Here is an 8,392-nt window from a genome sequence, read left to right on the forward strand (position 1 = left end):
TTTGAGACAAAAATTTTTATGACATTTATTGTTAATTAGTACTTGTACTTATTGAAGAGTTGACAAAATACTAAGAGGAGTTATTAATTAACTGTGAAATATATTGTAATTTATTACTTACTTTTTTTATTGAATGAAACTTTTTTTCTTTTTTATTTGTCAATTTTAAAGTTTTAAGATAATATAATTTGTTAACATCAGTTTTAATTTATTTAAGATGGAAAGATATCCGATACCACGTAAATATACTTTGAAATAAGAAAACTGAAAGAGATATAATAATTGGTAACTCATACAAAATTATATTAAAAATAATTGAGGTAAAATTACATTAAAAATTAAAAAATGATTAGCTTTTATAATTTAAGTAAAAAACACATAAGCAGGAAGTATAAAATAATAAATGGAGTTATTAATATTAGTAAAGATTGATATAATGAAAGTTATCCAAAGTTCAAAGGATATTTTAAAACAAACTATTTAGAAGAGTTTATTAAATTGTTTCTTATGGTCTCCACAACACTTTTGTGATTTCTATAATATCTTGTCAAACACGTTTAATTTTCTTCAATAATAACAGTTTTTTTTTTACAAAAAAATAAACATGCTTCTTTATATATTTTTTTAATTCTATCTCAAAAATATTTATTTAGAAACTTTACCTGAATTTTTCTTTTAATTTTCCTTATACACAAAGATTTCTTAAGCCCAAGAAAGTGGATGTATTATATAAGATTTATTCTTCAATTTTTTCAAATAAATAACTAGTTAGAAAATTATCTCTATAGATGTCCTTATCTTTAAAAAAATCCATTAAAGTTACTTAAATAAGTGTGTAAAGAAAATACTATTTTCAATCAATTTAATTAATAACTCAGAGTTATTTTAAAAGTCTATTAAAAATAGGCTTAAATGGTCTTTTGGTTCTAGTTTTAGACGACTTTTCTCACCTTAGTCCTACTTTTAAAAATGTTTTCAGTTTGGTCCTACTTTTCGTAATTTGTTTTCAATAGACTACTTTTCGTTAACTCTATCTAAATCGTTAACGGAACAGTGCCAGCGTGGTGATTTTGTGTGACGTGGATACTGTTCAGTGACGTGTCCGTTTGCACTATGCTGACCATTTAATTGAAATTGCATATTCATTTTAGGGTTTAAGTTGAATTAAATTAGGTTTAGGGTTGTTCATGTAGAATTGTGGATTTGGGGGTTGAATTGGGGATTTTGTCGTCGCTCTTTGAAATTCTAGAATTTGGCCTTTCGGATCAATTTCTGTCTTCTCAGTTCGTCGCTCATCTTTGGACAATCGTTGCGGAGGGAAAAACGTTTTCATCGCAGAGGTATGTCCTGCTTTAGGGTATTATTTTTTGTTAGTATTGATTGGATTTACCCAAGTTCTTTGTAGTTCTAGCTGTGCGCACCACTGTAATGTCTCTGCAATCGCAAATTGGGGGTGAGCCTGAAACCCTAGAACCACCATGGCAGGAATTGCATGTTCAGTGAACCCAGCTATTGCAAGAAGATGAAGATGTCCCACGAGACATTCGTTTTTAGCTGAACTTTAATGAAATCCTAAACCACAATGAACACAAACCCTAAATTTCAATTTAAAATCTGGAGTATGACAGTGCAAACGGACATGTCACTGAACAGTATCCACGTCATACAAAATCACCACGCTGACACTGTTCCGTTAACGATTTAGACGGAATTAACGAAAAGGAGTCGATTAAAAACAAATTACGAAAGGTATGACCAAAATGAAAACATTTTCAAAAATAAGACCAAAATGAAAAAAGTCGTCCAAAACTAGAACCAAAAGACTATTTAAGCCTTAAAAATATGTTATTAATATTTTTTTTCACGATAAGCGCCGGTGACGCATTTTATATTATTACTGGTTAAATTATACATAAAACTATAAAATTATAAAACTTTTAGAAGGAATTGTGTTTGAATATTATTACATAAAAAGTCGGGGTTATTGCATTTAATATTTTTTTAGTAAGCTATAGCTAATAATAAAATGTTTGCTCAAAAAATTAACAAAATTTAATTCACATTTTTTTAAAACCTCAAATAAATTTAACAAAATTTATATAAAATAATTAAATTTATATATTTTAAAATTAAATAACTAAATTAGACTAAAATTTTGAAAAAAAATATTAATTCTAATTTTTATAAAAAATAAGGGAGAAAAAATATATTACTCTACTTTTTATAAGTTTATTTTTTATGCTTTATTACTCTCAAAATTATCAACTTAACCATATAAAATATGGAAAAATAAGAAAAATAAATTTATTGTCACGTTATGTTTTCCCTAACTAATTGATGTGAGACATATATGATGGAAAATACTTCAAAACTTAATAAATAAATTTAAATTCCCGAGATAAGGTGTATTTTGATAATAATAGTAAGTTAAATTTAATTTTTCAAATAATTATTGTGCTAAATATAAATAATCATTAAGTTATTCAATTATAACGTACTGTAACTGATTAAATTTTACATTTTATTTACATGAAAAAATATTATTTCAAAAAATAACATATTTTTCGTTAATTCATCTATAATGTTTACTTACAAATAATGTGTTGCAGGTGACATCAATTATCTTGTGACAGAAGTCAAGTCACAATTGAATCGTGACACTTGGTTGTTACGTTCTTAAGTAAAAAGAGTTATGTCCTGATTAATTATTTTAGCTTTTAGCCTAGTGGTAAACGTTCAATCCAACAATTGGTATCAAAGATTCCATTCATATTAGGACATGGGACAATTGTTAAGGAAAAAATTGTTGCAGGTGACATCAATTGTCTTGTAGGCTAATGACTATATTTTATTGTGAATATCAAAAAATGGGTATTTATTAATAAAATAATATTCAAATATTTTATTAATAAATAGTTGTGTTATAAATAGATTTTTCTATTTTCTAGTTCATTTTTATAAAATCTTACCATCTCTAAAATTATTTCTCTTAATCTTCCTCTAACTTTTGTCTAAGAAATTTAACTCATCATTCGTATGTTTTTCGATTAGAGACCACCATTGAGTTCACAACAGAAAATTTACAACTTTGTCCGATCAAAATGGTGAATATAGTGAGTTTTTCTTTTCTACTCTTTTCGAAAGTCAAAATTGTGTTCATTTGTTGTTATGAGTATGATTGAGTTGCATGTGACTCAACTATATTCAAAATGATTCTTTGCATGTTTGCAATCTTAGTGGTATGCTTAGATCATTAATATGATGTTCTTGTGCGTAGATAGAGTTACTTGTGAGATTAAACGATTGGATGGGTGCTTTAAAAAGCATTAGGAGTATTAGACAAGGTAAGGGCATCTAGATCTAATTATCGTCATTTTTGTTTTATTTGGATTGAATGGTTGATACTTAGTAATTCTGATTTAAATTGAATGTCTCCATATTGTGGTTGTGATCTTAGATGTATAAATTACTCTTATTTGAGCTGGCTTAGTATCCTGAGTTGTGAAATTTGGGGTTAGTACTGTGAAAGGGTACTCGTAAATCCAATGAGCCAGTTTGAGCACATTGTTTCTGTTTTGATTCATTTAGAGAAAGAAACACTCAATTAGGGTAAGGAGTATTTTCTATTGTGCAGATTTTTAAGTTTGCATTATGTAGACTCATTGAGCAAGCCCGTTACTCATTGGACGAATGTCAAATTTAGGTTTGGCAAAGAGTCAGAGGAGTCATGCTCGTTGTGCAAGAAGACTCTCATTGAGTGAAAGCCAAACATAGATTTGGTAGAGATTCAAAGGAGGATGGGCCGCTGGGAGAATCTGCTTTCACTAGGTGAATTATTTTGCATTTTGTTCCAATGGTGGAATTGTTGGGTGAGCCATTTGTTTGCTAAGCGAGTGCCCTTCCAAGGGTAACTCGCTAAACGATTCTACTAGATGTGGTGTGAAATATATGTTATAATATATCAATGATCTTTGAGAAGTTATTGTGTTTTTTGAGTAATTAGAGTTTTAAAGGAATATAAACATGCTTTATGATGGGATAAATTGTTGTGATATGATATGTTGCATATAATGGAATGAGAAGGTAGTAATTCTGAAGGGGAAATGCTACTATGTTTGGTTGATGTGTGGAGTGTATTGATGTTAGAGTTTGCAGTGAGATCATCCTGACTCTACTAAGTAATTGGACTCATACAGAGGTAGATACTTAAAGTGAGAGTTGAAGGAGGTATTCATTAATAGATTTGGCATCGAGGGACAAATCTACACATGAGTGACTTACCATGTTAAACTTTGTTGGTATAAGATGTGGCCATGGGATGGCGAGGAGGACCTTTGAAGGGGAAGAGTGAGAATAATAGGTGTAGGGTCTCAAATTCTAATCAATACATTGAGTCCTTCGGAAGTCATGTTTGATGTGTGATGAGTAGGAAAGAGCTATGAGTCCTTTTTTATTGTAATATTATTTGGTTTGTATTATATATATATATATATATATATATATATATATATATTGTGTGTGTGATTATAATTATTATGTATGATTTTTTTAGGTTTAAATACTACTTTGATCCCTCTTTTGGTCTAATTTGTTCAACTTGGTCACTATTTTTTTTCCGCATTCAAAATGGTTCTTGTTTTTCTAAAATATGTTAAATTTCGTCCCTTTCATTGGCGTCGTTTAAATTGATAACGACATAGTGTACATGCTAACACTATTCACATTACGTGGATTGTTTTAATTATGACGGTTTGTGTTTTGTTCAAATAAATCCATATTTTAGTTAAATTTGTTCAATTTAGTCTCACCTTGCACTTCATTACCCTTAACCTCCACTTCATCGTGACCCTCACCATTAACTCCTTCATCACCCTCACTCTATATTCATGACCCTTCACCATTGTCACCACCACCATTGTCGCTACCACCACTATCACCAAACTAAAACCACCCCTACCATCCTACAACTAGCACCACCACAACCACTACCACCATCAAACTAAACCCACAACCACCACAACCACTACCACCATCAAACTAAACCCACAACCACCACCACCACTACCACACTAAAATCCTTATCACTGTGAGTGTTGCTGGTGGTGGATTTAGTGTAATGGTGTTGAATGTGATTTTAGTGTGGTAGTAGTGGTGGTGGTGGTGGCAGTGGTGAATGGTGTAGTGGTGAAGGATCATGAAATAGTGAGTGAGGATGATGAAGTGGAAGGTGGAACTAAATTGAACAAATTTAACTAAAATGGAGACTTATTTGCACAAAACACAAACAATTATAATTAAATCAGTCTATGTAATGTGAAAGTGTCAACTTGTACACTTCGTCATTATCAACTTAAATGACGTCTAACAAAAGAGAAAAAATTGAACATAATTTAGAAAAACAATGACCAAATTGAACGCGAAAAAAAAAAAAAAAAGAGGAACCAAATTGAACAAACTGGATCAAAATAAAGACAAAAATAGTATTTAAACCATTTTTTTATTATGATCATAATCTAAAATTATTAGTATGATCTTTCATGATTCTAGCTTATCCTTACACTTGTGTTTGTTATGGTATTATTATTCTTCTACTATGATTTTGTTTATTCACATGAACATAGGATGGTGCAGGGTTAACTGGTAGTAGCACTTATGTTACCAAAAAAACATTTGGTGATTTACATAGTTGTAGATAGGTATAGGAAAGTATTTTGTATTAGTCGAAAGATCTTTCCTTACATTTTGAAATACTATTTTGGATAAACTTTTATATTAAAAGACCGTACACAATATATTTCCACCTCTTTTTATTATATTTGTGTGTTTTTTATAGCTTAATGTAAGAACCTGTTTATTGTCTTTAGTGCTGGAATTTGGGTTGTCACATTGATAATAAGATAACAAAATATTTTTAACGAACATATATTTAAAATAAAATAAAATAAAATAAAATTTAAATTAATATTTATTACCTTAATGATTAGAAAATAAACTTTACTAATGTTATTTGACCAAATATACAAATCCATTTTCAATTTTTATTATCCATATAATTGAATAACATAATAAATTATTTTTTTATCAAATATTTTTTTAAACATTAAATTTAACTTATAATTATTACCAAAAGCTACTTAACTCTTGTCTCATTGATTAAATACAATAATATATATGTTATATAAGTGAAGCATTAGGGACAAAATATGATAATTAATTTAATATAATATTTTGGATTATATATAATTAATTTCACAACTTCGTTTAATATAAATTCATCCAAATTATTAATTAAAATAAGTATCATAATTCTTATTATCAATCCTTATTTTGTGTTCTCGTGAACGGATTAACTGTTCACAAAGATTAGGAGGGATGAATTTGCTATGCTGAATCATGCTCTTTTCCAGCAATTTGTGAATGAGGGTAATTATACTCTTTTGCCATAATATCTCTCATTTAACGAAGCTTATTTTGAAGTGCATGCACGGTTTAGTGTCCCAGCAGCTTGAGAGCATAATTGATGGGGAAGGAGTCTTGGAACCAACTCTGCATAGGAGGGAATTGGTTCTATGCAGTTTGCACTCCACCACATCCATGCATCGATGCAATTTCTTATAATAAATAATAATATATAATAATAATAATAATAATAATAATAATAATAATAATAAATACTAACAACAATAATAAATAAATAATAACAAATACTAGTAATAATAATAAATAGTAATAATATATTAATTTTAACCATAAAATAAAGTAACAATCTTATATTTTAATTTATTAAAACTTTATTTTTTATCCATCACACCAATCAAATCATTCATTGACTTTTATAAAAAATAAAAAAATTCATAGACCAAAACTAAAAATTTGAAATCCAATTTGAATTTACAATCAAATTAAACATGGATTGATTTTTTGTTCAAGATTAAGATAATTTAATTTGATTTTTTTGTTGTAATAAAAAAGATAATAGGTAACAAAGAATATTTTTTTAAGCATAGTTGTTTATTTTGCTTTGACATATGATAAAGTTATCAAAATAAATAAATTTTTAGTTTATACCTTCTTGGAGTAAATAAGAGGTTTTTATGTATGCTTTAAGTATTCGTCTATAATTATTGAAATAGATGTTGGAGACTCCGATGATAGATATGCAAATATGAAAGCGAATTTCAATTGAACATACATATTAAATATCTATATGCAAAATTAATATAAATTATACAAAAGAATTAGTATGACAAAACGGAAGTCTCACCGTTACCTTCAAATCTCTTACAAAAAACACAGAAATCTTACATAGGACTCACTCTCTCACATTCATTTTCACAAAATAATACACCCTTAAAGATTTATAGATCGAATGGGGTGAATAGGTGAAAAAAATGGATCTATTTGGAGAAGAATGATTGAGTATGGGTGAGGGCATGGATGCATAGAATCACGTGTTCTTGTTTCAGTACTTGTTTGTCCAATGCAATGAATGTCGGTACTTTACCCCACATGCAAAAAATAATCATGCAATTCTACATTCCGCTATTACGCTATTATTGCCTGCATTTAACTTTTTTCTTTTATCTTATCTTTCATTATAACAAGAAGACAGCATGAAGATGAAAGAAATAAGTTATGTTGGATTGGTACAACAGGATCCAAGACAAACCACATGTGCGTCTCGAGCAGTAAGATCACTTTTCCTCTTTTGGTGAAACTTTATCAAGATAATTCATATTTTAACAACATTGAATTTAAAAAATTGAATAAAAATTATTGTAACTAATATCAACTAAACAATATTTTTAATTACTAAATATTTAAATTAAAATACATTGTACATTTCATGATAATTGAAACATTATATTCAAATAAAAGCATTAAAATTTAACAAATTTAAAATACCTTAGCCAGGCAAAACAATTTAAAAATAAAACAATTCGAATTTTAAAAGTTTCAAATTCAATATATTTCAATTTTCAGAAAGCTATGACTCAATACAAACGCAATGTAATTTTAAACTTGAAATTAAGCTTTGGAATAAAAAGAAAACTGAAAACTGTTTGAATTCAACCTTTAGAGTAGTGGAAAGGCAGGGAACCACGAGTGACATGAAATGACACCATAAACATAAACATAAACATTTAGCAGGTCATTCTAACCAAAACGTACGAAATGTTGCATTCAGACGCCAACAGATATTTTAGACTAGCTTCAAAATATCAATCATCTTATTATAACAATACAAAATCATCACTATCATTAATGTCTGGAAAAATAGACTAGGTACAAAATCATAAATTCGTTTAATATCCAAAGGTCAATGTTTATGTTTTATTTTATTGAAGAAAAGAGGTGTTACCTCAACTCGATTGCAGTTGATTATGATTTA

This window comes from Vigna unguiculata, chromosome 6 (assembly GCF_037176805.1).
Source record: "Vigna unguiculata cultivar grain cowpea cultivar isolate G323 ecotype 2 chromosome 6, ASM3717680v1, whole genome shotgun sequence".
Classification (NCBI taxonomy): Eukaryota; Viridiplantae; Streptophyta; class Magnoliopsida; order Fabales; family Fabaceae; genus Vigna; species Vigna unguiculata.